This window comes from Pipistrellus hanaki, assembly GCF_964339955.1.
Source record: "Pipistrellus hanaki genome assembly, chromosome: 3".
NCBI classification, from domain to species: domain Eukaryota; kingdom Metazoa; phylum Chordata; class Mammalia; order Chiroptera; family Vespertilionidae; genus Pipistrellus; species Pipistrellus hanaki.
The window spans coordinates 156711955-156735521 of record NC_140505.1 but is presented as its reverse complement, the minus strand read 5'-3'; the positions used below and the strand labels follow the sequence as shown (position 1 = coordinate 156735521).

Below are 23567 nucleotides of genomic sequence, written 5' to 3'. Positions count from 1 at the left end.
TCTGGACAAAGCCGCGGTGGCAAGGGCCAAGCCCCTTGCATGAATTTCCTGCATCCATACTCTAGTATTCATATAAAACATTGTGTAAGAATCTGTGGGGGAAATACAAAGGAAAAAGAGAAATTTGCCCCACCAGATGCCAAAATATATTTTACAGCTCTAAAGATATAATAGTTTGGCCTAGATGTGAGAATAGATAGATATATAGATGGATGATGTTAGGTGGAAAGAACAGAGAATTTATTTAGTGCAAAAGTGCTATAGTTGCTAATCAAGCTCCTAAATCTTGTACATATTTTTTCATAGTTTAAATTTTTTTTTGCTATATTCGTAAGTATGACACTCTTTAGTTTTGTAAACCCTTAGAGTTGCTATATTTTCACAAATGTTATAATGGGAAGAGATGAGAAAAGTAAAATCTATATAAAACCCTAATATGCAAATAGACTGAACAATCGGTTGCTATGACTTGCGCTGACCACCAGGGGGTGCACACGGAACCTGGCAGGTGTTGGCAACAGGCAGCAGAGTATGAAACATGGTGGGTATTGGCCAACGGAGGATGGTGGAGCAGGTGAGTGGAGGCATCAGACCAAGGTGAGGCGCTAGTTGCTGTCATTGGTGTGAGCCTCTGCTGGTTACTGAAAGTTCTGTGCTCCCACATGCCACAGTACCACCAGGTGCTTGCATCTGCTGCTGGCCCCTGCACCTGCTACTGGCACCAGCCCCACTCGCACCCTCTGCCAGCACCTGGTGCCAGCCCTGATTGCTTGGTGCTGTCAGGGGGTGCAAGCAGTGGTGCCAGCCCCGATCACTTGGTGGTCAGTGAGTGCAAGCAGTGGCTGCTGGCTCCGATCACCCTCAGGGATTCTCCACCCCTCCCTGCTTCGAGGAGTGATTAGAGCTGGCAGCTGCCGTTCGCACCTATTGTCAGTGATTGCCCTGCTCACACCTGCAGCCGGCACTGGAGCCGCCGTTTGCACCTGCTGCTTCTGCCACTTGCAACCACTGTTTCTGATTGTTTGGCGAGGGTGAGCAGGACTGGCACAGTCAGTGGGTGCGAGCAGTGGCTGCCAGCCCTGATTGCCCATGAGGGCTTTTCTACCTCCCCTTGCTCCTGTGGGGCGATCAGGGCAGCAGCAGCCTCTCTCACCTGCTGATGGCATGGGCCCTGCTCACACTCGCTGCGTGCGCCAGCCCCAATTGTTGCACACCATTAGTGGGTGCCAGTGGGGCTGGTGCCATCAGTGTGTGGGAATGTTGCGGGGGGCGGGGGGGACTGCCAGCAGATGGGATCAGGGGCTGCGACAGGAGAGGCCGGGCGGAGGTGCAGAGGATGAGCCAAGATCCTACCCTGTGCTCACCACAGCCTTGTGGCCCACAGTTCCTTTCAAGGTGCACAAATTTTGTGCACTGGGCCCCTAGTCTATACTAATAAAAGGGTAATATGCTAATTAGACCGGGAGACCTTCCTGGAGACCTTCCAGATGTCCTTCTGGACAAAGCCATGGTGGCGGGACCAAGGCAGAGGCGGTTAGGGGGTGATCAGGCCAGGAGCGGAGGGCAGTTGGGTGTGAGCAGGCTGGCAAGAGGGGCATTTAGGGGTAAGGAGGCTGACAGGGGGCCAATAGGGTGCGAGAAGGCCAGTAGGAAGAGTGGTTAGGGGCTATCAGACAGGCAGGCAGGTGAGTGGTTAGGAGCCAGCAGTTCTAGATTGTAAGAGGGATTGTCCCACTGCCAGTTTAGGCCCGGTTCCACAGGGGTCCCAGATTGGAGAGGGTGCAGGCCATGCTGAGGGACATCTCATCTCCCCCTATGCACAAATTTCATGATCCAGGCCACTAGTCCTATATAATAAAATCCTAATATGCTAAATGTCCAGTCATCCAGTGACCAGTCAACTGCTTAACCAATCAAAGCATAATATGCTAATGATATGCTAAGGCCACTCAACTGCTTGTTATGATGTGTTCTGACCACCAGGGGGCAGACAGTCGACTAGTCAACCAGTTGCTATGATGTGCACTGACCACCAGGGGGCAGAAGCTCCAACCGGTAGGTTAGCTTGCTGCTGGGGTCCAGCTGATCAGGACTGAGACAGATTGGACATGCCCTGGAGCCCTCCAGCAGTCCTCCCCAGCTGGCCAACCTCTTGCGTCCCTCCCCAGCCCCGATTGTGCACTGGTGGAGTCCCTTGGCCTGGCCTGCACCCTCTCCCAATCTGGGTACTCCGGGGGATATTAAAGAGCCAGATCCCACAGGCCACTCCTCTCGGGAGGGCGCCACATGTAGAGCTCACGACTGGCTGAGGTGGTGCGAGCTTCTCCTGATCAAGACTATTTGGGTGCAAGCCTGTGGCAGGCTCAGTGGGGCCAGGATGAGCGGGAGAGGCAGGTAGGAACTGCAGGAGACATTGGATATGGGTTTTGGCCCAATCCCCACAGGCCAGCCAGAGGGACCCCACCCGTGCATGAATTTGTGCACCAGGCATCTAGTTTGTTATAAAGAACTTGTTGCTTTGAGGAACAAAGTCCTCTATGAAGGAAGGCTTACACACTTAAAAATAAAGGTCAGATGAGAGATGATGTAGCTGAATGGGTTATAAGTTAGGCTGTGGTATAAAGCAGGCTAGGTTGCATTTACTTGTATGTCTTTGGGATGGCAACTAAGGTTCAGTTTCTTTTGTCAGTGTGAGAAACATATTCTATAGAACTTTGAAAATCGAAGCATGTCATGTATGCTAAACATTTAGCACTGTACCTGACACAGAAGAGGTGTTTGATAAGAGTTACCTGTGACATTATTATTTAGTATATTTTTAAAATCCTCACCTGAGGATATTTTTCCATTGATTTCTAGAGTGAGTGGAAGAGAGAGGGAAAGACAGAGAGAAACATGGATGTGAGAGAAACACATGGATTGGTTGCCTCCTACACGTGCCCCAACCAGGGCCCAGGCCAGGGAGAATCCTACAACCAAGGTACATGCCCTTGACTGGAAACCTGGCACCCTCTGGTTCACAGTCTGACGCTCTATCCACTGAATAAACCTGCTAGGGCTGGTTTTATTGTTTTATTGTTTTTTTTTTTTTTTTCATTTTATTGATTTTTTACAGAGAGGAAGAGAGAGGGATAGAGAGTTAAAAACATCAATGAGAGAGAATCATCGATCAGCTGCCTCTTGCACACCGCCTATTGGGGATGTGCCCACAACCAAGGTACATGCCCTTGACCGGAATCCAATCCAGGACCTTTCAGTCCGCAGGCCGATGCTCTATCCACTGAGTCAAACTGGTTTCGGCTGGTTTTATTGTTAATAGACCTTTAAACGCAGTATGAAGGGTTTTGTTTTTTAAACTCTCAATAGTTACAAGTCCTGAAGTTCAGAAAAGCAACTTTATTTTCAAATCAGTTTCAGAGTTTTCTTGGAAGACAAGCAATTCTCTTTGCAGAATGGACTGACTATATGTAATTTTTTTCAGTGAAGAGAATTAAAGATTATTAGTACCTTTTTCTTATTTCTGTCAGCATTTGAGCATGTTAATTGCTACAGTGAAATTCTTCATTTTTATGGAGAATATGAGAAAAAGAAGTGTGTTTCAATTTCAGTGAAAGAGATATAGGTTAGATGTAAGAACTTTCTTTCTTTTTTTCTTTTTTTTGAAATATATTTTATTGATTTTGTACAGAGAGGAAGGGAGAGAGATAGTTAGAAACATCGATGAGAGTCATCGATCAGCTGCCTCTTGCACACCCCCTACTGGGGATGTGCCCACAACCAAGGTACATGCCCTTGACCTTTCAGTCCCCAAGCCGACGCTCTATCCATTGAGCCAAACTGGTTTCGGCAGATGTAAGAACTTTCTGATAGTAAGGCTGCCAGGCAGATAAGAGGGACTCCTTTGTGGCCTGAGGTTATTTCAGGGCTCCTGAGAACCCATCTAGATGCACATTAAACATGGACTTCAAACCTAATGGAGCATCTTTCCCTGAATTCTGGCTGCCACCCAGTGTTGGTTAATTCTCCCACACATACAGTAAAGCATTCTGATACTTTTGATCTATTTACAAATAACAGGACAGCATAGATAGAAAGTACATATTTTAACTAATCTGAAATAATTGCTAAATTTCTAACAGATTATAAAACTCTTCCAGCAGTTATAGAGCTGTTTTCGGCAAGAGGACAGGTTAAGTGGGAAGAAAGTTAACGCAGCCTTGTTTCTGATAGAAGAATGGGTGAGTTATGTATTTAAAACCAGAAGTTATACAATAATTTAAGATTTATCAAGAATAAGTAAGGTGATCATATAAAAAAAAGACCAGTAATTTTCTTGATTTGCCTTTAGGAAGGCACAGATTTATTTTTGGCTTTAGCTTTGTTAAAGTAATTGAGTCTGGTCCGTAAACAGTAGGCATGATGTTAGAACATTAGAACAAGAGTCCTGTACACATGGTTTAGATCCCAGCTCTGCCACTTTCTAGCTGGCCTCTGGCAAATAAATTAACTTTTCTGAGCCTCAGTTTCTCATTTGTAAAATGGGGAAATAGTACCTTCTCATATGGTTGTTATGATGATTGAGATAATGCACACAGCACTGTTTGGCACAGAGAAAGTACTTAATAAATGGTAGCCATGATGATGACAAAGATGATTATGACAAGAACAAGGACATTGATTAGTTGCTTTAAAAAAGGAAATTATAGCCTGGCTGGTGAGACTCAGTGGTTGAATGTCAACCCAGGAACCAAGAATTCACCAATTTGATTCCCCATTAGGGCACATGCCCATGTTGTGGGCTTAATCCCCAGTAGGGAGTATGCAGGAGGCAACGGATCAATGATGTTTCTTTCTCATTGGTATTTCTATCTCTCTATCTCTCTTGTTTACTCTCTAAAAAGCAGTAAACACATATTTAAAAAAATTAAATATGCTAGTCCAAATAGGGTCCAAACTATACTAGTAGGCTCTTAATGCCACATCTGAATAACAGAAAATTTTAGTTTTGGAAACCTATGTTTTTACTTATACCCTGTTTCCCTGAAAATAAGACAGTGTCTTATATTAATTTTTGCTCCCAAAGATGCGCTAGGCCTTATTTTCAGGGGATGTCTTATTTTTCCATAAAGAAGAATAGGGTACACATTTATTGTTAAATAAAAATAAAGGAAATTTATTACCTGTATACAGTATGGTAGTACTGTAGTTGTCAACACAAACCAGACAAACTGTGAATCCTACAGTATCAAGAATTTACTCATTTATTCAATGACAATCATGTCATCGTCTTCTGGAACATCATCATAACAATCCAATTCCTGAATTTCTTGTGACTCCATTTCTTTCAGAATCAGTGGACCAAATCTCTCATGTTTAGCAATAGCACTGTCTTTAAATGAATACTTCTTGTCAAGGTAGCCTGCTCGCAGTGCATTTGCAATACAATTGTCAGTGATTTTCTCCCATGAATTCTTCACCCAAGTCACAACTTCTTGCAGTTTAGGTTTCACAAAGTTTCCACGCTGATTTCTCTCCATTCTATTTTCAGTGTAGTCATTAATTTCTATGCGCAAATTGTCTTTGAATGGCTTGTTTATTGCAATATCAAGAGTCTGGAGATAGGCCGTCATTCCTGTGGGAATCATTATCTGATCTATTTTTCTTTCATGAAGAAATGTCTTCATGTCTTTAGCGCGGTGAGTGCTGGCTGCATCCAAGACTAGCAGACCTCTTTGGCTCCCTCGCATAACAAGTGGTAGCATTAAATCGACCCACTTCCTTATAACTGCTTGTGTGGCCCAGGCTTTTGCAGTTTCAAGAATAAAAACACCCAAAACACGTTCAATCTTTCCCTTCTTGCCCTTAGAAATGATTAAAGGTGGGATTTTAGTGCCATCCAGACGAATTGCCAAAATACAGGAAACGTGCACTTTTGTAAGCAGTGGAGGGAATGTACACTAAGGAGGCACCCTGCTGTTCAATTGTTGTTTGAGATGATTGGCTCATAAACACTGCAGTTTCATCCATAGCAATCATGTTGGAAAGATTGTATTTAGAGAAGTCAGCATCATCAATAAAGGACTTGAATGCAAGTGCTCGCTTAATAACTTGAGTATCTTCCAACCTAAACAACGTTGTAGATCTTCTTAAAGACAGTTCACTTTGCTGAAGGAAATTATCCAGCCAGTGTTGTGATGCTTTGAAGTCTTTGGGGGCTATGTCAAACTGTGGTGCCATTGCAAGGGCAAATTCTTGAATCTGAGCCCTATTCACGACCAAAGCCTTTGTTCTCCTGTCAACAACCCATTCACAGATCAGGTCTTCCAGCTCGGAAAATAATGGTTGCCGACCTGATCCACACTTGCGCTTTTTAGCATTTCCCTTGTCCACTTGTTCAGTGAGGTTACCATACTCTGCTCGCCATTTTGGAACCAATCGGATACTCAACATCTTCTCTTTGCAGAAAGCAGTAAGATTTTGGCCCCAAGAGTCTTCCACGATTCCTTTCTTGTACTCCACAGAGTAGCTTTTTCATTTCTAGGGTAAAAAAAAGGAATTGGGGTATCAATGTGGGGGGAGGAGGATCACTTAAAATGACACAGGGGGGATCAGAGTGGGGAATCAAAATGGCATAGGAGAATCAGAGGGGGGATTACCATTTTAGTAATCCCTTTTGATCCTCCTGTGTCATTTTGATTGCCCCCTCTGATCCTCCTGTGTCATTTTAAGTGATCCCCCTCCCCCTACCCCTCTGCCACTGAACACCTTCACCAGACATCCCCCCTACCCCTTTATCAGACATTTATCCCCTGGGGCCTGCCTGGGGACTGTCACTGGGCTTGCTGGGGCCTGGATCTGGGCTGGAGCAGGGTCTGCCACTGACTGAGAACCTTCAGCCATCATGAGGGCCATCACGAGCATCAGGTAGTGTCACCAGAGACAGACCAGCACTCACCACCTTGGCTGCGTCCCGTCCGCTCTAATCCTCCTGTTCTTCTACATGCATCTGCGAAAGTCTCCTCCTCTCTCCTGCCCCGTGCTCACCACTCACTCCGACCGCTGCTCCGCCTCCACACAGCAGTGACGTCAGGACTCCGAGTAACGTCACTGGTTGCTAGACGCCAGTCGGGGCGGCCCTAGCGACCAGTTTATGGTAAATTAATTTTCATTCTGAGGCAGAGCCTAGGGAGAGCCTTATTTTTGGGGGGATGCCTTATATTTCACTCAGAAGGAAACCTGTAAGTAGGTCTTACTTTCGGAGGATGTTTTATTTTCGGGGAAACGCAGTACTATTAATCTTTGAGTTGTGTGACAATTTTTATTTTATCCTGCTGATTTATGGGAAAGTACCCTTCTTCTAATATAATTACAGTTCCTGCAAGAACTAAATGATATTCTGACTTTTTTCTTAAGTTGAATGAATTGAAATTATTTAAATATTGGCATATGGTATGATTTCAGCTATTTAAAATACTACCTCAGAATGGGCTGTGATATTGTTTAAATATAGACTGAATGGTTTAAAGAATTTCTTCAATACAAAAGACTTAAATCAGGCAGCTTATAAAAGAAGAAATAGTACTTTAACTCTTTGCACTCCGAACCATTCTGGACATTGGCTACCAGCTACTTGATGCTACTTTGCGGCGGAAACTCAATTCCTTGTAATCACTAATAAACTGCAATCTCCCCTGAGAGGGGACATCCAAGTGATATGCTACAATTCTGATGTCCCCTGAGAGGGGACAGCGGAGTGCAAGGGGTTAAAATATATTTAACTCATTTTAGTCAAAGAAATGCATAAGCAAAATGAAGACATCTCAGGTCCTTTTTAATCCGGCTTTTGAAGATGAAAAAGATGGACAGTTCCTTGTGTTGGCTCTTAATGACTTGATGGTCAGTTGTGACTGATACAAGCAGTCTGGCAGCGTGTATCAGAATTTTAAATGTGAATATTCTCTGACCCAGCAATTGCATGTCTGGAAGTATATAATAAGGAAATAAGAGAAAGAGTGTACAATACATGACCTAATTACCTTCACTGTGGAATTGCTAAAAATACCCCGCAGTGGAACCCATCTTAACATCTATTAGTGGGCATTGGTTTAAAATGGCAGCACTGTAGAAGATGGAGTGTGCCATGTTTGCTTAGTTTCAGAGGAACCTAAGTTCAAATACTGCCTCTACCACATTTAGCTGTATGATTTTAGGCAGGTTACTTAATCCAGTTGAATTTCACTTACCTCCTCTCTAAATGGGAATAATAATGGCACATGTGTTTTAGAATTGGTATAAGAATTAAGTGAGATGATACCCATAAAGCACTGTGTCTAGCCAAAAACAGTTCATGTTAGGAAATATTACTCTGTGTTCCTTAAAAAGGATAAAAAGGACCTGTTTGTATTAATATTAAAGGATGACTGCAAGATAGTAAGGGCAAAGCAAGATTCAGAACACTTCATATAAGCCCGTTTATATTAAAACTGTGTATGTGCCCTTTTGGCTGGAACTGCCATCTTCCAGTAATTCACCAAAATGACTAACACAAAGGAAAAGAGGAGAGGCACTTGTTATATATTCTCTAGGCCTTTTAGAAAACATGGAGCTGTTCCTTTGGCCATATACATGAGAATCTACAAAAAAAGGTGATAGCCGGGACCGGTTTGGCTCAGTGGATAGAGCGTCGGCCTGCGGAATGAAAGGTCCCGGGTTTGATTCCGGGCAAGGGCATGTACCTTGGTTGCGGGCACATCCCCCGTAGGGGGTGTGCAAGAGGCAGCTGATCGATGATTCTCTCTCATTGATGTTTCTAACTCTCTATCCCTCTCTCTTCCTCTCTGTAAGAAATCAATAAAATATATTTAAAAAAAAAAAAAAAGGTGATATTGGGGATGTGAAGGGAATGGGCACTGCTCAAAAAGGAATGCCCCACAAATGTTACCATGGCAAAACTGGGAGACTACAGTGTCACCGAGCATGCGATGGGCATTATTGTGAACAATCAAGTTAAGGACAAGATTCTTGCCAAGAGAATGGATGTACATATCGAGCATATTAAGCACTCTAAGAGCCGAGATAGCTTCCTGAAATGTGTCAAGAAAAATGATCAGAAAAAGGAGGCCCAAGAGAAAGATACCTGGGTTCAACTGAAGCGTCAGCCTGCTCCACCCAGAGAAGCACACTTTGTGAGAACCAATGGGAAGGAGCCTGAGCTGCTGGGACCTATTCCCTATGAATTGATGGCATGATAAGTGGGGAAAATAAAAAAGACTTCTGTGCTGATAAAAATGTATCTCTTAATTAGGTAGAAGTGTGGCATCCCTTCCCCCTAAAGAATAATTAAAGGAAACTTTGTATCACCCTTAAAATAACAACAACAACAAACATACGTGTGTGTTTGTGTTTATATATGCACTAAAGTTTTGGAATGATGCAACAACAGTTAACATTTAATGAGCACTCTACTAAGACTCAGGTACTGTTTCAAGTGCTTTAATATATATCAATTAATCAGTTTCTTAAAATTAGTTAATATATTTTAAGTGCTTGGAACAATAGCTATACCTTATAAAGAGACTTAATAAAACCCTAGTTACTAATCTTCACATGCTGTCATTATCTTTACCTTATAGATAAAGACACTGACACACTACAGCTTGTAAGCAGCAGAGCAAGAATTTAAACCTAGGCAGTCTAACTCCAGTCTGTCGCTCAGCAGTTAAAACTGAATATTATGGCCCTGACTGGTTTGGCTCAGTGTATAGAGCACCGGCCTGTGGACTTAAGAGTCCCAGGTTTGATTCTGGTCAAGGGTATGTATATACCTTGGTTGCGGGCACATCCCCAGTGGGGGGTGTGCAGGAAGAGCTGGTCGATGTTTCTTTCTTATCGATGTTTCTAGCTCTCTGTCCCTCTCCCTTCCTCTCTGTAGAAAATCAGTAAAATAAAATAAAATAAAACAAAACACTTAATATTATGGGAGGCAGGATTGGGAGGTCATTTTTATTTTGCATTTTAATCTACTTCTGGATATTTTCACATTTATACATGAAACACTTCACTTTCGTAAATACAAAAAAAAGGATATTTCCAGTTTGGAAAGAAAAACGTGTATTTTTTTATTTTAGAAAATTTATTTTATCTGCTATAAAATACCAATAGCAAATTCCAGACATTTGAATATACACTTAGGTTTGACCTCATGCATGGTTGTCAGGAACAAGGAGTGCCCCGTGACCCCGTGCAATGTATAAGATTTTGAGAACCTCACTTTGGGGCACATTTTTTAAGGAAATAATTATAGACAGAGGTATGAGCCCAAGCTAAATCTACATCACTTAATGGTGTCTAGCTTCTGTAATTAAAATCCTAATAGCTTTCAAGAAGCTTTTAGTCATAGCATTTTGGTTTCTACTAAGTAGTATAGAGTAAAATGTCATTCTTCAGCCTTCTGAGAAAAGCAGGTAGAAGCCAGTTATCTGATCCATAGATCTACAAGCATAAGAGAAAGCAATGATTTAGTGTCAGACATGGATGTTGTGGCTGGAACTAATAGATACCATATCATCCACAACTCAGCCGTGGCTGTCAGTGTTCTGATAGTTTCTCTGCAGGGTGCTCTCTCCAGCTAGATTGGGAGCTCCTCATGAGGGTTGAGTGTTCTAGTCTAAGCATTTCCACCAGATAATCCCTGGTCAGGGCACGTACGAGAATCAAACGATGAATGCATAAAAAATAAATGGAACAGCAAATCGATATTTCTCTCTCTTTCTCTCCCTCTCTTCTTCCCTCCCTGCTCCCCCCCCCCTCCCCTTTACCTTCTCTGTAAAAGTCAAGAAGAAAAAAAAAAAGCTGGCCATAATTAAACTCATAAGCTGATTTATAGAAGGGCTTACCAGTATACTCACTTGAATTACAGGATATCCTTGATAACAACCAACTATACAATGTACCTTTTGTTTCATTTTAGGTATTTTTTCTCTACTATACTTTTTACAAATAAAACCAGAATTGTGTTCTAAGATCATAAGACAATAAAATGGTATGGCCCTGTTTGATGTGATCTTAGATAACAAGCTGTTCAGGTAATACAAAGATCACTAGCACTAAGAAATGTTTTTTCTGCCTTTTTGTACTATGGTGTTTTAATGAGGTGGATGCCTCCTGGACTTTCTCAGTTACATTAGTCATGAAGTGTGTGTGTTTAACACAATTTCTGAATTTGATGAGTCACATGGTATGTCTGATTTTTGCTGGGAACACAGTTCTTTGGTCACTTGTGATGGTCAAAAAGGCTCTTGGGAATGTTGACTCAAAATACCTAAAAGTAACTCACAGCTACTTATATCTTAAAATTATAAACTTGATGATATCATGTTCTAATTTTAGTCTAATCTAATTTTTGCCCTCAAAAAGGACTACTGCTTCTGGCTTTTAAGTTGTTAAATTAGTGTGGTCTCTTTCAGCAAGTGGTTTTTATTTTAAGAGGAACCATAAACAAAATAACACAGTAATTTTTAAGTTAAAATTAAGAAATATAAAAGAAATTTGTACAATGGCGGGCTCCACATAGGTCTTTCCTGAAGCTATGATGAAGAAGCTTTGAATATTTTGAATGAATGGGAAATTAAAATAGCAGTTTATATTTTCAATTAAAGTCATGTTTTAGAAATTTGCATTTTACGTTCTTCTTTAAACTCATCTATTTTCAAGTTTAATTTTGTGTGAATGTCGGTCTGTTTCTCTCTCTCTCTCTCTCATTTCTATTAGAAGCTCAGTTTTAAGATGAGCACATTTGTTATAGTTGGACTGCTGAGTGATTTATGTGTTCAGGCTGCTTCCCAAAGCTTGCTCCTCCCCTTTCCTTAACCAGCATGTCACACCACCTCTCACCACTCATGGTTTTCCTGCCCTGTCCATTTATTGGTTGTTCCCGGTCACACCATGTCTTCATCTTTTAGCACAAAATAGGCATTCTTGGCTATACTGGCATTTTGAATCAGGCACTATCTCCTTTAGAACAGACTAAGTAGGAGTAAAGGAAAGGGGGGATATTCTTTAAAGCTAGAGAATTTATTTAGTCTCTTCTTATGATTTTGGAGTAGTTTTTTGTTTTGTTTTGTTTTTTGTTTGTTTTCTTGTTTTGTTTTTTTACCTTGAGTAGGACTTGAAGTTAACTTAAGTAAGATTTATGCTGCCTGCTTTTTTATTTTGACAAGGGCCTTTGAGTTACCAGTAGAAAAGCTAATTAGAGAAGAGAGTGACAGTTTGTGAATACCAAAAAAACTCTCCCTGAAAAGAGGTGTAAGAGATGACTGAAAAAAAGTAATAATTCCCATTTGTCTCATGATTTGTCTTTAGTTTTAATCCATGACTTCAAATTCTTTTTGCTGTTCTTTATAACCCTGCACAAAACCAGAACTAAGAATTTGGCTCATAGGAAAAAAAATCCAAGTTCAATGGTACCTAGAAAAACAAATAATTGGCTGGGTGGCTCAGTTAGTTGAGCATTGTCTCGTGCACGAAATGGTCCCACAATTTCTGGTTAGGACACATACCTGGCTTGGGGATTCTATCCCTGGTTGGGGTGCATATGGAAGGCAGCCAATGTTTCCCTTTCCCTCCTTTTCCCTCCTTCTCTCCCTCCCTTCTTCCTTCTCTCATTCTCATTCCCTCTCCCTTTCCCCGTCCTTCTTTCTCACCTTCTCCCTCTTCCTTCCTATTTCTCTGAAGTCCATAAAAACAAATCCTAGAGTAAGAATTTAAAAAACAACACTTTGCTAAAAAGTACAAATTGATTCTCTTTTATTGTTCCTATGTCTACTCACACACAACTACTCTTAAATACTTTTTTCTTGTTATAAAAATGATTGTTCCCATCATGGAAAATTTTTTAAAAAATGATAAAGGACAAAATTGAAATAGTCTATAATTTACCCCCGTTTTTCATATAGTACAGTGCATATTTCACGTAAAGATAGAACTTTGTATCTTGTTTATATAGCATTATTTCTCAGTCTGTTAAAGGTTTTTGAGGGAATTTTTTTCACTATTATTTCTATGTCATTTCTTGCTGTCATCATCATTTCATCAATCATTTTACCTCGTTTTAAACATTTGTTCTGCTTGTTATTTTAAACAGTGCATTGATTAAAAAAATTATAAATCTTTGCTGCAATTTTGATTATAGTACATGTTAGGATAGATTCCTAAAGGTGGAATTATTATGTCAAAAGATAAAGAAATCTTTAAGTTTCTTGATAGAAATTGCCATAATCCCTAACTAGAAAGGATATGTCTCTGCCAGTTAACATAAGCACAGGGAGTGATACTATCAAGATGGTGATATAGGTCATTCCCAACTTTAATCCCTATCACAGAAGATGAACTAGATACAGGGGTCCTCAAACTTTTTAAAGTGGGGGCCAGATCACGGTCCCTCAGAGAGCTGGAGGGCCGGACTATATGAACTACTAATTCCTACTGTAACACCTCGGTTGCGCTCACTGCCCAAAAAACCTGGCGGGCCGGATCAGACTCCTCTCCGGGCCGCATGTGGCCCGCGGGCCGTAGTTTGAAGACCCCTGAAAGTCCTGCTTGCCCACAGGCACTGCCTATACCCCAAGCTGAGCTGTCAGGTGAAGGTCTTTCTCTGCCAACAAAACCTGTAAAGTTTGGAGAAGGAGACCACTTACCTAAATGTGTAGATACTAACACAGGGAATAAAAAAATACAAAAAATCAGGTAAACATGATACCATTAAAGGAGACTAATAAAACTCCAGTAACTGACCCCAAAGAAAGGGAGATCCATAAAGAAGTCCAGCGAACTTCAAGAAGGTAGAGAACTAAATAAAATAAGGAAAGCAATGTGTAAACAAAATGAAAACTTCAACAAATTGATAGAAACTATAAAAAAAATCAAACAGAAATCTTACACCTGAAGAATATCATGAAACTGAATTCAGTTAAGAGCTCAACAGCAGACTTTACCAAGCAGAAAAAAGAATCAGTGAACTAGAAGATATGTCATTTTAAATTATCCAGTCAAAAAGAAAAGGAATGAAACAAGAAAAAAAAAGTAGAGAAAGCCTTTGGACTTATGAGATAGGATTAAGAAATATAAGTATGCATTATAGGAATCCCCGAGAAGAGAAAGAGAAAGCAATATTTAAAGCAATAATGTATGGGTGGTAAATATACAATGCAATATACAGATCGTGTATCATAGAAATGTACACTTGAAACCTGTGGATCTTACTAACCAATGTCTACTATTCCACCCCAATAAATTCAACTAAGTAAATAAAATAAAGCAATAATGACTGAAAACTCCCTAAACTTGGGGAGAGAAATGGATATCCGATACAAGAGACCCCATAAACTTCAAATTGGTTGAAGCTAAAAGGGGTAATATTTATGTGTGGAATCTTAAAAACAAACAAACAAAAAAACAAACTTTAAAGTTCAGAAGAATTTTTAGTTATTATTCGGATCAACATACCCAAGTCGTCTGACATTAATAGCATTACTCTGGCCAAATAAGCTTTTGGAAACTCATCCATTAAAGTATATTTTGTGTTCATGAAAAATATATCTCTTTCTAAAACAATACTGAAAATAAAGAGATAATGTTAACTTCTGCACCATTACACCATCACCACCAGGCTTATGACTTCACACAAAAACAAAAAAGAAAGTATCTATGAATTCACTCTTCTGGACTAGTGAATAGGGTACACACCAAATGTAGTCACATTAACTAATTGAAAACAAAACAAAAGCTTTTGATACTAAATGCAATCACTAGATTATAAATTGGATGTCTGTTGCCTCATAAGAATTTCAGCATCTTGTGAGAAAAGTGGTTAGTTCTTCTCAGGAACACTTTTTTCCTACCCTATTTATACCCCCAAATCAATATTAACTTCTAATACAACTTCTACAAATACCTCTGTTTTTTACTTCAGGTCTTTCAGTTTAAGAAACTGCTGTGCACTTTTTGATACATTTCTCTTCTCCCTCCATTAAAAGCAATCTAATTTGTCAAATCAAGTAGGTATAAGAGTAGGAGAAATAGGGAATATACATAGAGACCACATTTATAAACTAACTTAGGATAGCAGCTCAAGGCAAAAGGGGTGACCCAGGAAGACTGGGCAGGGAAGGAAAGAAAATTAATCATTTTTGCCATTAAACATGAGTCAAGAGATGTTTTAAAATACTTTTTCACATAATTTATTGATTTATCAAAAACCTCACATTTTTCTGTCCAGGCACTAAGTCCTTTACAAGTATTAACTTTCCTAATTCTTAAAAATCTTGTATTAGCATAATCAGCATGTGCACAGTTGACCATTGTTATCTTTATAGTTGTCTGCAGAAAAGTGAAGCATGGAACTTTTAAGTAATTTGCTTAAAGTCACACAACTAATGAGTATCTGGGCCAAAAGTCAGATCCAGGCAATCTGGCCCTGCATCATTGTGCTCTGCTGCCATCAAAGCATCACATCAAGGCCGTATAGTTGGCATGCATGATCTCCATTTTATTTTATTATCTTTTTAGAAATTGTTGTTGTTAAAATATACTTTTATTAATTTCAGAGGGGAAAGGAGAGGGAGAGAGAGATAGAAACATCAGTGATGAGAGAGAATCATTGATCGGCTGCCTCCTGCATGCCCCCCCACCGGGGTCCAGCCCACAACCTGGGCATGTGCCCTTGACTGGAATCGAACCCGGGACCCTTCAGTCTGCAGGTCAACGCTCTATCCACTGAGCCAAACCAGCTAGGGCCATTATTTCCATTTTAGAGATGAGAATCCTGAGCCTAGTTAAATAACTCAGACAAGATTAGCCTTAAACTTACTCTTCCCCACCAGTTTAGCTGTTCTGATACTACCTATCCTTACCAAGAAATGATAGGACCACTTACCCAGTCGTTCAAATCTGAATCCCAGAGATAATTTTACATTTCACTCTTTCCAGCTGAGACCTTCTTTTAGTCTCTTCTGCTACTATCTTAAAAGGGTCACAGTCTCAGTGTTTACAGGAAGCAGATAATAAAACTTACAGGTAATAATATGAGTGAAGGAAGGTGGGCATGAGGGGGTAGAAAGTTGGTGGACTGTGGCTGGATGTGGTATTGCTAGGAGGCTGATGCTTCTCTGTTCAAGCTATTTCCAGGCAAGAATGTGGGCTCATATTTGATAGATGTAATTGTTTAAGAGGAACCAGAAACCTGAATTTTTATATGAAATCTTTCAATTTTTAAATCATAATGCAAGCCAAACAAAATATGGCTTCAGGCTATCGGTTTGTAACCTATGACTATTTATTATTGAGTCCCCCTAAGAAAGCTAGCAGGGTCACCTAAGACCATAAAAAAAACCCACCCAGATATTTACGTTATGATTCATAACAGCAGCAAAATTACAGTTATGAAGTAGCAACAAAATAATTTTATGGTTGGTGGTCACCACAACATGAGGAACTGTATTAAAGGGTTGAGGCATCAGAAAGGTTGAGAACTACTGCCTAACCTCATTTACATTCCTCTCTAGCCTAATCTACTCCCTGGTTGGCACCCGCCCTCTAATAGCAGAATCTATACAAGTGATAATCAGATAGGATTTTAGGGTTGGTTAGGAGAATTAAATGCATTAAAATGTGTAAAAGAGATCTTGATACTTGGGTAAGCACTCAGTAAATGTTTTAATGAAAAGCCTTATCTGACTCTTATTTATGCTCAAGGTAAATTTTGTAACATGGCAAAAAAAAAAGGGGGAAGCGAGGAGGGTATTTTACCATGATTCCGTCTCATCATCTTCTGCTGTTTCACTAAATGTACAATACTTAAGCCATTCTCTGTATTCAAGTGTGTCAGTTTACTTCATGCCCTTACACCTCTCCTCCTCTAGAGCACTGATTTCTATATACTTTCATTGTGTTCCCATAAGATTATGAACCTCCTTAAGAGAAAAGGAGGTACATATATATATTACAGTCTTCCTGTTCTCAGTACTTTGTGTGTATGTACAATAAATGTTGGAGGAGAGTCATGCAACTAGTGAAAGTTAGGACTGGGACTGGAACTTTCATTTGGCTATGAATTTCTTCCTTTTTGCTTTTTAATTTGATTTATTGGTTTTAGAGAAAGAAGAAGAAAGAGAGAAAAAAAAGCACATCAATTTGTTGTTCCACTTATTTATGCATTCATTGGTTGACTCCTAATATATGCCCTGACCAGGGATATAACCACAACCTTGGTGAATCAGGATGATGCTGTAACCCAGTGGTCGGCAAACTCATTAGTCAACAGAGCCGCAAACCGTGGCTCGTGAACCGCAGTTTGCCGACCACTGCTCTAACCAACCCTAGCTCCCTTACCAGAGCTTCTTTTTTGGGTTGCACCTCAGAGAGGAAAGAAGTTGTGGCTGTTCTAGCATTAGGGACCAGCATATACAGTATTTAACTTAAAGACCTGTTATAGCCTACAACATAATGGTTACAACTAATGATGAATTTAGGAAATTTTTTTATAATCCAAGGTAGTACAGTAGCATTAAAGATACCCTTTCATCTGAAATGTAATATGTGAAAACTAAGGTGAACCACGAGTTTAATAGTGTGTTTTATCAGTCAGGTAAAGCAGTTCTGTTTTCCCATTTTAGAAGTTTGATGGTAAAGGTTAGAGATACCACCTCTATTTATAGATGGCCTGAGTGCCAGATTTTTTATCGCCTTTCCCCAGGCTTGGTAAACGAAAGAATGTTGGACTTAACTATTATTGGTAGTGTCTCCATTAATGAATAGGGGAGTCTGGAGAAAACACGTGAACAGGAAATTCAAGGGCACCTGGTGTTGTTTTTATCAGTCCAGGAATTCTAGACTTGCAAATTGTATCCTGTTCTTTTTCTGGCTAAAGAAAGGGCTTTAATAAAAGACAAAGAACAGTATTAAATCCACTAGAGGAATAAATTTGCAATATAATAAGTGCCAGTCATCTAGATCATTCTTTGAAATAATTTGGTCACTTTTGTTCTTAGTTTTGTTAAATTAGAATTTTTATAAAGCCTATTTGTGTCTGGTAACAAGAAAATGTTTTTCCTTAATTTTAAAGCTCATCTCTAAAAGATGGTATTTATTCAAGAAGAATTTTTGGCCTTTTCTGTAATTGTATCATTCAAGTAGGGTTTGTTTCTGAAGTTTAACATAATACTAAATGATTTTCTAGTTTATAATCCAAAGGAAATTATTATATGTGAAACATTATTGAAAATCCATTAAATTTAAGTTCAGTTACTCACCATCACTTATTTATAAAATGCCTACTGTGGGTTCAGTACTTTACCAGATGCTGTAATACTTTCATTACAAAGATAAATACACAACAGATTTGCTATGATTTGGTTTTTAAACAAGGCATACACACTTGCATGTATGTGTAGCAAGAACTGAAAAAACATACTGATATGGTTAAATTATAGAATGTCTAGAAGTTGTTTCATCACTTGATATCCACTTCTGAATTTTGGAGTTGAACTCATTACATCTTTCCTATGATGGGAGAAACCTGATCTTCTGTTTCTCCCTCTTTTGTAAAGACCTCAGGTTCCTAAATTTTTATCTAAAATAATTCATATTTATTTCTGTATTATTAATGCAAACAATTCCTAGTTGTTTGGAATTATTTTGAATTCCCTAACATTTTTTTATGTTTCATAAAATTTTCCCCAAATTTTTGCTCGGTAATATTTCTGCCTACCTCTAGTTTCCCAATATTGTTTCATCCCATTCAGCAGCAGAGGTTAATATTGGCCATCTCCAGATACTTTAAAGTGGGCAAAATTGCCTGGGCTAGACAGTGTGTAGTCTATTTAAAAATTTATTTTAAAGATTTTGCCTTATCCTGATGCCATGAAACATTTAAATTGAATAACAATTCTATTTTTTCTGATGCCTGCTCACTGAGCAATTTTCTGACCCTCATTATGGCTTTGCATCCAGCTTGTCTACAAAGACAGAATGCATTTGTGAGATGAAAGGATCTGTTCCTTGTTACTCAATTTCTTATTGTGTAAATCAGTCAATTGACATTGTTTCTTGTGTATCAGTGTCTCCTGAACTCTCTTAGGAAAAAGTAGCTTCCAGAATTCGATTGCCCTAGGACACAGGCATCTGAAGGCCAGACCTTGCCCCTTGGCATACTGAGCAGAGCAGCCTTTTCTAAAAGGCTACTGCCAGTCAACTGCCTTCCAAGACTGCACCCGGAGTTCATTATATAGCTTTCTTTTTGACTTCTGAAATATTTACTTGTGGGCTATTTCTTTGTGTGTTTTTCTCAAAAGGCATTATAAAATGTTTTGTTTGCTTTTTCATCATAAACTTTTTTAAAGGAAAATATAGTCCTTGGACAATTAGAGTTGGGTCTTGACTTTTTTTCCTCCTCATAACTGGCAAACCAATTTGAAAATTCCTTATCAGCTACAGAACTGGACAAGTTAGAAATCACTCTAAAATCCCTAGGCATTGCTCTTTATTAGAACTTTTATGCCCCCACCCACCCCAATGTTTGTTAAAAAATAAAGTAAAAGGCAATTTTTTTTACTAGTGTTTAAAGAGAATTATGTATGAACTCAAATTTTATATGCCTAAAGAAGACTCGCTAGAATACTAGTGCAAATTGTATACCTTACCACCTTTTTGAGGATTTAGAGTAGACATCCTCTGAAAGTAAGACCTAGCGCATGGAAAGGTAAGACATCCCCTGAAAATAAGGAGAAAAAATTAGTAGAAAAAATTAATATAAGACACTATCTTATTTTCGGGGAAACAGGGTTTACATATTAAAGATCCTGGGAAGTCTTGCAACAAGAAACTTGTTTAATTTTGTATTATCGGGATTTTCTCAAATTATTTGAATTCCTCAACTTCTAATCTATCCTCCCCAGCTTCCTTCCCTGCACCCCTAACCCCCAAATCCCAATTAACAAATGGGATTTAGGATGTCTGCTAAAAACCATCCCTGTTCTATTTTCCTTCTTTGACTTTTCTGTATCTGATCCTTTTACATATTATACAATAGAACATGAACCCAGTGATTCTGATATTTCAAAAAATGGGTTGATGGTGTTACCATAATTTACAAGTTTATCAATATTAATAAGGGAAAAAGAGCAAAGAGGGAATCAGGCATTGTAAGCATGGTCACCTGGGCAGCTTCCCCAGGAAGCTACAGCTTCAGATTCCCCAGTGAACCACTGGTCCATTTCCTGCAGATCACTGGGGGAAGGGATGGAACAAAGAGGGGAGGTGGGCACATGCATAGTGAAGTCAGGGTAACATAGGGAAGGTGCTTGCTTGTCAGTCTAGCTGGGGAACAATGGATCAGCTAGGGGTGGACCACATCAGAAACACTCAAAATCTTTAATAGTTTAAATCCCTAGACAAAAGTTCCCTCTTTCTTGCTCAAGCTTGGTCTCTTGTTCTCTCTTCTATGTGCACTCGCCCATGGGCTCACCTGTTCTCTCTCCAAAGCCATGTGTCTTTAAGCAACCACATGTGTGAACACCACAGCTGGGAACACAAGCTAAGCTAGCCAGATGCTGGACTATACTATACTTTGATATGGAGCAGAAATTCTGGACAGTGGCCTTCATTCTGGCCCTGCTGAAGACAAGGTTAGACTTCTTCCATGGCAAGACTGACAGAGATGGGATCTCGGAGGGAACCCCATTAATTTTACATCATCAATAAAGCCTTCCATGAAACTCCATTCTCCCGTGGGGGCTTCAGGAAATTCTTTTCCTCTGAGGCGCCCCAAGAACTCCGCTATCACCGATCCTGAAACATAGAATATGAACCCAGTGATTCTGATATTTCCAAAAATGGTTTGATAGCATTGCCTTAGATAGCATTCCAAGAAGAATAGCTTAGCAATTAAAAAACATTTGGCTGTGATAATTCTTGGGTTTCATTTATTTTTATCATTTATTGTTTTTAAAAATAATACTATTAATTTTAAAGCATTTAGCACATTTAAAATATTAAACTAAGTGCTTAAAATAATGTCTTACATTTATATAAGCCATTATGGTTTTGTTGTGTATTGTCTCAGATGGCCTGTGAACTCAGCAGAACAAATACGTAATGCCTCTTTGGGAAAAAGTGACCAGTTCAGAGCTTTCTGGTGATTTGAACAAGAGCATATGATCACTTAGCAGCAGGGCCTAAGTGATTAAATCTCTGAATTTCTGGCTTCTAGGTTCAGTAATTTATTTTTCCACAGTTGCTTATTAATCAGTCTTGATTACTTTTAGCTAATTCTTTCAGCTCTTTCCCCTCCCCCATTTGATAGGTTGAGTCATTCATTCATTAATGCCTGCTATGTGTCAGATACAGTGCTTTTGTAGTAAATACTTAAAAAATGAATCAGGAAAAGTTTTTGCCCAGAGATGCTCCTAGTTTAGTGGGATAGAGAAGTGGAGTGATAAGCACCAGTACCTGAGATACATTGGTGCAAATGCTAGAGAACACATCTGAAAAAAAAGAGACCTAATACAAATATTAGGTCTCTTCTGGTAGGGCATGTTAGAGAAGTCTTCACAGTAAGGCTGTGCCTTAAAGAATCAGGGATCCTGTGAAGGGAGTACAGGATAGGCCCTGGCCAAGTAGAAGGTTGTCCCCCATACGCCAAGGTTTCGATTTCAATCCCCAGTTAAGGCACATACAAGAATCAGCCAATGAATGCATAAATAAGTGAAACAACAGATCGTTATTTCTCTCTCCTCTTTCTTTCTCTCTGGAAGGAAGGAAGGAAAAGAGGGAGGAGGAGAGGGAGGGAAAGAAGGAGGGGGGAAGGCGGAAAGGAGTAGTTCAGGACATAACTGATTCAGGGATGGATCATATGAGGCCTTGGAGGCATGAAAGAGCCAAGCATGTTGGGAGAAGAGTAGGCCATGAGCAAGTGGAGCAGCTAAGGCTGGAATGGCAAGTTAGAGATAGCATTTGGAGTTGGAGTTCTAACTCCATAGCTCACTAGCTATGGGATTTTTCTAAGCTTTAGTTCCTTACTTTACAAGGCTATTGTGAGGATGAAATGTAGTCATGCATAAGAAGGTGCCACTATCTTAAATCCCCAGGAGGAAAGAGGGAAATTCAGTAATAAAGTATCATAAAATTTCTGATATCTACCAGCATTCAATGTATGTGAGTTATCCTTATCTAATTTGATTTGCTATAGGCAGTGAGGAAACTGGAGCAATTTTAAACAAATAATGTGATCAGCTTCTTGTTATAAAAAAAACCTTAGAGTAGTTAGCAGAGGAACAAATTTATGATGGTAAAATAATAGATTGATCATGTATGGATTTGCAGGTCCTGCAGTACTTTGAGGTATAAACTCAATAAGATGACTGTGGAACTGGAGATTGTTTATTTTTAATCTGTATTTGACATTGAAGCACAGAAAAGACTTTTGGTTCATTCAATTATCCCTGGATTCTAGTACAGTTCAGGCCCATATTCAGGTTGGTATCTTTGTAGTTAAGGAGAAGTGGGTGTTGGGGAGTAGGTGGCAAGTTTGGGGGAGTATGTTTTTGCTAAAAATGAAATGTTGGATGCTCACTCTTTGCAATCTGGATCTTCGCTAGGTTGTTTTGTTATGATTCCCATGCAAATAAGCAAAAATCTCTTTAACATATGGGAATATTCTTGTTTTTTTTGGTCCAGATGTAGACTGTGGTAGGCAAATCTCTTAGGGTCAGTGTCCAGCAAACAGCCACCCAGAGTTCAGCAGCCTTTCTATTACATTCCTTATCTTGTCCAACTGTACAGATTATCTTCTTCAAACTAGTATTTTGGCTGTCCCAGTGGTTTTTCAAAGTTGGCACTTAAATGGTGTTAATTAGATATACACAAAACTTCCTCATTATCACCTGGCTTAATTCACACATTTGTGTTTCCTGCATAGTTCCTACAGGCATTTGAGTATCTTTTGAAAATGAATCGGACCTCCTAGTTTGGAGAAGTATACTACACCTTGTTATAGTACTATCTGAAATGACAGAATTCAGAATGAAATGGGACAACTGTGGCCTCTGTCTAAGGAGCTTCTTTCTAAACGTATTTTCCCCTAATAAGAATTGCTTTAGACTGATGTTTGTGTGCTTATTGATGCAACACTTCATGTTTCATAACATTTATATGGAAGAAGCTATTTCTTACTATTTAATTAAACTACATTAACTCTTAAGAGACTTACATTTATTGAGAACATAAGTATTATCAAAATCTTGTGGATTTTACTTAGTAACCAATAAAACAACAACAAAATAGATTGACCCTTTCTTGTTATGAATGCTTGTTGAGTACAACGTTTTGTGTGTGTGTATTTATATTTTCATAGGCTCTCACTGGTGCTTCTTTACTGTTATTCAGCCCTGGTTTTGCGAGTACAAAATTAATTTCTATTGCTTTGGGAATGGATCATCTTGCTTTCTTTTCTAACATTGTGTTGTTAATAATGTGAAAGATTTGGATATATTAATTTTTAGAGTCAAATTTTGCTT

The 23567-nt window shown here is 39.4% G+C and overlaps 1 protein-coding gene across 1 annotated transcript in view; it reads left to right on the top strand.

The window, feature by feature from the left end:
- The window catches only part of STK38L (serine/threonine kinase 38 like), a 65091-nt gene that overhangs the window by 19748 nt on the left and 21776 nt on the right, over positions 1 to 23567 (top strand). The window lies entirely within an intron of this gene.